Consider the following 8070-nt stretch of genomic DNA (forward strand, 5'->3'; position numbering starts at 1 on the left):
TGAGTTCTCAGAACCCCCTGTCTGTGCCACACAACGCTGGGGTACAGGCACACCCATGCCAGGCTCATAATGTCAGTGCTGGTGATTCAAACTCAAGCCAGCTCCCTAATCTCCCAAAATAAAGCTTCAATGTATAACATTATTTTTTTAAGAAAAAAATGTACAAATGCCCTCAAGCTCTGTGTATACAGTATATATAAAATGCGAATAAATTTTGAGTTTCATCTTGTCTGCCAACCCTAAGACATCTTGTTATGTCTGTACAAATACTCCCAAATCCAGAAGAACCTGAAATCGGAACACTCTGGTCTCAAGAATTTTGGATAAAGAACACATAATTGATATTCCCCAGAGTGATATAGGGAGAACAGCATGAAGGAATTCCTTTTGGAGCTGGAGACAGCATATTCCACAGCTGGGGATGCTGTTTTGATCAATACCCCACCCACATGAAAGGCTGCCAGTATTAAACAGGGTCTCCAAGAAGAAAGGACTCTGCGGCAGGTCCCAGCTGAGGTATGGCAGCTGTTCAATCCTGTGCTGTCAGCTTCACAGAGTCTGTGACGCTAGATGTAGCCACCATGGCAAGGGGCGCTGTGTGGTACTTGCACTGTGTCCCAGCCTGAGAATCACTATGCCAGTGTTAGCCCTTGAAGTCTCAGAGCGAGACTGGGCCACCGGCAGCAGGCCACATATATGTGTTGAGAAACACCCGGCTGTGGAGGGCTGGGGAAAGCTGAGTGCCTGACAGTGGAATGCCAAATGACCTCACACCTACCCTTCATTAACCAGGACTTGTCAGACCAGCCGAAGCACAAGGCTAGGCAGGTTGAGACACAGTCATTGAGAGATACGAGTGGCACATCTGAGCTGGGTATTGAGCGGGGGTTGAGGACACAAGTCATTGCACGGGAAGCCTCTTGGATCCCCTTCCGCCTCACCAGAGAGTCACACATCCCAGCCCCTTGCACATACCCGTGACTACACGAGGGTCTCGTTCACCTAGCTGATCAAAGAGTTCTGCATAGAGTGGGTTGGCTCCGTATATGGATACAGGCCAACGATGACAGGAGACAACTATAGGCCAACCAAAGACTGTCACCTTGGGAGGCAGTGGCGAGGAGAACTCTTCTCTAAGTTCAGGGCACAACCATTTTGCTTGGGCAGTCAAGTTGGAGGTTGGTCGGCGCAGTGAGATGTCTCAGTGGGTGACGGTGTTCACTGCTAATCCTGACTACCTGAGATCTACACCCAGGACCCATACAGCGGAAGGAGGGAATGATGCCCATAGTTGTCCTCTGACTTCCACACATGTGTTACGGCAGCTGCACACACACACACACACACACACACACACACACACACACACACACACACACACTTTTAGAAAAAGTGTTCAAGGTTAGAAGATGTTTAAGCTCGTAGGTGTGACAAAAGACTTGAGTAGTTGCTCACAGATCACAGGTTGGTGACCAGGAGAGCCAGGCATGTTGATTCCAGAAGAAACAGCAGCATGCTGTGAACTGGAGCCCTGACTAAATAAAAAGGAGAAAGCCAGCTGAGTGCATGCATTCATTCCTCTTTCTCCCTCTCGGAGTGGGATGAGCTGCCTCACGCATGTCTCCATGCCATCTGTATCCATGATGGGCTGTGGGCAACTGCTCCAGTGGTCCTAGCCCAGTTCTCCCTCACACTCGCTTCTCGTGAGGTGTGCTGTTACACAGCAAGATGATACAGCTGGCTCCTCTTTATTTCTGTGGTGCTGAGGAGGAAACCCAGGGTCCTGTGTGTGTCAGGAGCCAGCTGAGGGCACCCTGTGCTGCACCTTAGTCCTCATGGTTCTGAGAGAAGCTAGCAGAGCCCAGGTTGACCTCAAACTCTTCATTCTCCTGCTCCTGCCTCCCAAGTGCTGCGGTTGCCGGAAGATGCCACCACGCCCAGCACCTGGACACTTCTTGGCCCACCTTTCCCCAGCTGGGACTGTTGAGTGACAGGTGATTATCCAAGCCTGAGAAGGAAGGAAGATACTCTAACAATTGCTCTAAGCGTCTGTCTTACCGTAGAGAAGGTGCCTCATCGCACAGCCCTGGAAGGTTACAATGAGTCACGTGAGCCTCCTCCCGACAGGTCTAGAGGACACCCCTGCTTCTGTGGCTGTCCAGCTTTGGGACTGCCTGACTTCAAGGCATGTGACCTCTAGCCGGAATGTCACCAGTCCAGTCTCCGCTTCTGTCATGATTATTCCTCTCCAGACACTCAGGTCCCCCTGTTCTGCTTGTCCAGAACCTGTGACTTCATCAGGCCATGCACACAGCACAGAAAACATCCCACCCCCACTTTTAGCTCAATATTGTTTTGTTGCTTTTTTTCAGACAGACTCCCACAATAGCCAAGGCTAGCCTCCAACTCACAATCCTCCTGCCTCAGTCTCCTAAGTGCTGGGATTTCAGGTATGCACCATCCTGCTTGGCCACACATGATATTCTTGATACTGTACTGTTGGGTCCAGATTTACACATAACCTGGATAGTGGCCATATTTTGACAAGCTTGGCTAAAATTTAAATCTTTAATAATGAATGTAGCATTAGCAGTACACGTGACTATCATTATAATAATAAACAATGGCAATTATATTACTTTATTACAGAGGGCCTTGTGACCAGCTCAATACCAGGAAACACTAGAGAAGAGCCCAGAAGCTTTGAAGAAGCTGTCTCACTTGCTAATTCCAATCATGAATGAGCAGTCTCTCTCTCTCTCTCTCTTTGAACATTTCCTGAAAGCACTTCCCAGAAGATGTCTTCTCTGAGACAGATGATAGCTTTCAAAACCTGCATTTCTCTCTTTTCTTTCTTTCTTTCTTTCTTTCTTTCTTTCTTTCTTTCTTCCTTCCTTCCTTCCTTCCTTCCTTCCTTCCTTTCTTTCTTTCTTTCTTTCTTTCTTTCCTTCCTTCTTTTGAGGCTCACGTTCAGGATGTGCTTAGATAGTCTAGCAAGCATTCTGTGCATTTAATCTCCCTAACTGCTAGCCAGCGCTGTGATGAGATGCCTGATGGTTCTCCGTCAAAGCTAACTGGAGAGATCCCAGTGGGTGAGGATGCTTGCCTCAGCAGCACACACAGCACTGGCTCAAGGGACCAAAAGTCAGGTTCTCTGTGGCAATCCCTTCCCTCTGATGCACCTGAAATGTGATCTATTCGTCAGGGTGTGGTGGTGCACTCCTTTAATTCCAGGGCTTGGGAGGTAGAGGCAGGTGGATCTCTGTGAGTTTGAGGCCTGGTCTACAGAGCGAGTTCCAGGTCAGGCTCCAAAGCTAAAGAGAAACCCTGTCTCAAAAAAGCAAAGCAAAACAAAACAAGGACAGAGGATGATCCTGACTAGATGAGTCCCCCTACCACCCCATATTTGTCTTTACCTTGACACAGAATATCCCAGCCTGGAGGACAACCCACTCATTTGGGTGGTGCTCAGAGGTGCTCACATCCAAAACTTACCCAAGAGGATCAGAAATCTTCTCACTTCAGCAGGTGCTGTCACTTGCAAAGCTCCCTCCCTTTGGAAGAAGTCACCAGAATTCTAAAGTGTATCAACACCTCCAAGTCTGCAGGCAGTCTCGTGACCTGGAGGCTGTCTTTTGTATGCGGCTGCATTATTTTACAAGCTGTTCTCTATTCAGGAAAAAAGCTTTTGTTTTCTGCTTTTAAAAACAGGGTCTCACACATCCCAGGCTGATCTGGAATTTGGGATGTAGCCAAGGATGTCCTTGAACTCCTGACCTTCCTGCCTCCTCCTTGCCTGAGCTAGTACTACAGGCCTGCACCTCTGTTCTAGGTAGGCCTCCGTCCCCAGGAACAACTGCTGACTTTTTCTTTTTGTCCCAGAGAAGCATGTTGTTCATCTAGCTGTCCTTCAACAGACATGAGCTTGTCTCCAAAGTCCAGGGAACCCAACGGTGACACAGCCTCCTGGCTGCTTAGCACGATGACTTTGTTGGTGACTTATTAACCTTTATTCTTCTTAAAAATCTAAAATTAGCTGACTTGAGAGGGTTTCAGCTGTACACGGTTAGACATTGACAGCACAAAAAATCCTCAAGCCAGGCATAATGGCACATGCCTGTAACCTCAAGCACTGGGAGGCAGAAGTAGGAGGATGGAAAATTCAAGGCCAGCCTGGGCTACATAGGAAGACCCTGTCTCAAAATAAGTCACCCAGAGATCATCATCCACCAGGGATGAAGGCTGGAGGAGGCAGGGAGAAGAGACTGAGCATGGTGGCTTTAAGCTGTGAAACTCTTCCATGCTGACCTAGGATGGGGGTACATGTTCTGATGGTTAACATCCATTCTCAACTTGATGGGGCTTATTTATTTTGCATGTGTACATATATGTGTGGTGTGTGCATGTGAATGTGTGCATGTGTGTGTGGAGGCCAGAGGTCAAATCGGTATCATTCCTGAGATCAGAGTCCCTTCTTATGTCCTGGGGCTTTTTGATTAAGCCATGCTGGCTGGCCATCATGCATCTTGACTACAGAAACAATGTGACCGGATCTCGTGTATCTGTTACCGTGATGTTCCCACCAAGACGGACCCTGCCCCACACTGTGAGTCAGAATAAACTCTTCCTTAAGTCTCTTGGGCAGGTGTTTTGTTACAGCAATGGGAAAGAAAACCCGGACTAGTACACGTCATCACACGTTGGTCCAAGTCCATCGTGAACATTACAGAGTAACCCCCAGTATGGACTGTGGGCTTTGGCTGATCATGTCATATGAGGAGTGATGAGTGTACCTCTCTATTCAGGCTGTGGACAGTGGGCAAGGATGGCTGTGTGCAGTTGGGGGCCCGTGAGGTCTCTGCTCTTGCTGCTTGATTCGCTGTAGACTTAAAACTGCTCTAAGACTCAGTAAGGTCTAATTTTAAAATTAAACATTAAAAGGCAAAGGCTAGGAATTTTAAGTGTTCATCCAGCATTCATGGAGTCCTGAGTTCAAGCCCCAGCACTGCTGATGTATAAGGCCAGCACTCAGGAGTCAGAGGCAGGAGGATCGGAAGTTCAAAGTCATTCTAGGCTACATAGGAAGTTTGAGGTTGGCCTGGGTTATGGGAGATCCTGTCCCAAATTAAACTGAAACAACGTTTGTTTGAAAAAAAAAAAACCAAAAAGATAATTAGGGGTCAGATACCTGTAGTGATATTTTGTTTATGATCTAACATACAAAGCTTGCCTGAAGATCAGAGGGCAGAGCTAAGCCACTGGCTAGCCATAGAGGCCAGGCAGAGGTGGACACTAGGGAGGTGGGGACAGGAGCGAAATGCTGGGTGCAGAGAGGAACACAAAGCAGGAGGAGACAGGAGCTCAGATGTAGTCTGAGACTTCGTAGAGACAGCAGTCAGTCTGAAGATTCATAGAGACAGGATCGCCCCTTTGGTCTGAGCATGGGTAGGGTAAGAACTCTGGTGGCTGACCGCTCTGCTTCTCTGATTCTTCATCTTTCACCCCATAGCTGACTCCGAGTTTTTATTATTAAAAACAATTAGAATTCTTGAGACTGACACCAACCAGGCAGTTTGAAATGGCTGAATTCAAACTACCTTGTGTGCCTTGAAAAATCATCTTCTAGTCTCACCGTGTAGTCTAATGTGACAAAAAGTCCCTGGGATATTCAGGTGTCAGGTAGGAGATTCTTCCTCCAGGGGACTGGCTTCTATTTCATCTATGTCTGCGGAAGAAACTACCTGCGGCCTAAAATATTAAATGAAACTTATTGCCACATCAGGCAGCATTTCCATCCGTCTTTGCCCTGGGAGAGCCCTGGGCGTTAGCTGCCCCCGTGGTTTATGTCTTACTGTGCATGGAAATTTCTAAAGCATCAGCCTGCCAGACGGTTCTTACAGCTCATGGCTGTGCAGAGAGCTGAGGTTGTTGTTCTGACGGCTAATGTCAATTCCTTCCACCTGGGAATGTGAGCAGTGAGCTGACAGCTGGGGCGGTAGAGAGAACCCCCTGGGCTTCAAGGTGCATCGTGGTGGGGGCTCTGATTCCATTCACCCAGGCTGGCTTGCCTTGCATAGGGAATGAGCTGTAACTCACCCTGATTGGCGTCCTTGTCCTGATGCCAGCTCCTGAATGCTGCTTTAGATGTGGCTTCCTGCAGCTGTAGCCTGTCGTTCATGGGCGTCTCTATATCCGCTCTTGCCTCCTTCCCATCTTCTTGGAAACTCCAGGGATGGCCAACAAGCAGCCTATGGACTGAATGCCTGCCACAGTAGCTATGAATGCAACACAATACTCATAAATTTACCAAAAATGTTAAGAAATATTTTTTGCACATTTTTTTTTTTAACTCTATTGGTGAGACCATTGCATTGGGATGTCACAAGGTCAGATACTTCTGGAGTAAGCTATGCTAGAGGTCATAGACAGTCCTGGGAGTCTATAGGTTCTTCTTTAGGTTTTTCAACATAGACATTTTTTTAAAAAGTTTGTTTTAGTTTTAGTTATGCATACATGTGTATGTGTACATGTGAGTATAGCTGCCCTTCGAGACCAGAAGAGGACATCATATATCTCTTGGAGTTGGAGTAATAGGCAGTTGTGAACCCACTGATATGCATGCTGGGAATTCAGCTTAGGTCCTCTACGAGAACAGTGACTTAGTTAGGGTTTCTATTGCTGTGAAGAGACACCATGACCACAGCAGCTCTTACAAAGGAAAAACATTTAATTGGGGTGGCTTACATTTTCAGAGGTTTAGTCCATTATCATGATGGACCATGGCAGCAGACAGGCAGTCATAGTCCTGGCTACATCTTGATCCTGCAGGCAACACTGGGTGTGGCTTGAGCATATAATGAGACCTCAAAGCCTGCTTCCACAATGACCGACAAGGCCACACCCACTCCAACAAAGCCACACCCTCTGATAGTGCCACTCCCTTTTGGGGGCCGTTTTCATTCAAACCACCACAAGCAGTGTATGGTTTTAATTGCTAAATCATCTCTCTAGTCTTATAGGTTTGTTTGCTTGTTTGTGGTTTCACTTAATGATAGCATTTCAAATAGGTTGGCTTTGCTCTCAGTATGTAGCTAAGGTTGATCTTGAATTCTTGATCCTCTTGCCTCCACTTCCAGAATGTTGGGCTTCAAGTGTAACCTTTCAGGGTCAAATGTCATTGTAGGTGTCCACTGACATGAATGAGATGCTGTGATGCTCTCATCACACAGACTGCACATGTGATGTGTGCAAGTGTGTGTGTGTGTGTGTGTGTGTGTGTATGTGTGTGTGTGTATGTGTGTGTGTGTGTATGTGTGTGTATACGATAGGACCCAGGCCCTCATGCATGACTAGGCAAGCATTCTAATCCCTCAGCTTCATGCATCTCCTGTGTTTCTTCGTTCCAAAACAATGCTCGCAGGGAGAACTTGGAAATGAACAAGCCAGTAGGATACTCCTGAGCAATAGGTGTGGTTCTGGGGTACACCACAGTCTGGGACCCCAGAAGAACGGCAATGCAGCTGGAAAGAAACCACCACATAGAGGATGAGTGAAAGGCACTGATCACCCTTGCTCAGGGACACGTGTGGAGGAGGTGAGTGAGCCACTCTGTTTTCCAAAAGGCCTGAGTCATTGTTTAGATGGAGCAACTTTTCATTAAACTCCTTTCCCTCCCTCCCAAGGCCACTGTCAAGCTTTATTGGGTGGTGAAATGAAGCAGGTGGAGCTGCTAGTGTGGGAGTGGGGATCTGTCTTCCTTATCTTTTCCTGCCCTGTCTGATCACAGCTGAAACAGAGGCCAGAGCACTAGCGATGCTGCTGATGGTGGCTTTCGGGGAAATTTTGATTACAACAAAATCAACATGCATACCTTCCTCATTTTTAGACACAAATGTCCTTTTTTCTGCATACATTGTCTCTTCCTCTCCCCTCCCACCTCAAGCTGAACCTGGTTAGCCTCTGTAAATGACAAGGTTCTAGTCAAGTGGTCTCAGGGAGAGACAAGAGGTTCTTGTCTCCAGAACGTCTGGCAATACCTGCAGATGTTTTGGCTGTTCTGACAGGAAAGGA

This window comes from Myodes glareolus, chromosome 9, assembly GCF_982192425.1.
Source record: "Myodes glareolus chromosome 9, mMyoGla1.1, whole genome shotgun sequence".
NCBI lineage: Eukaryota > Metazoa > Chordata > Mammalia > Rodentia > Cricetidae > Myodes > Myodes glareolus.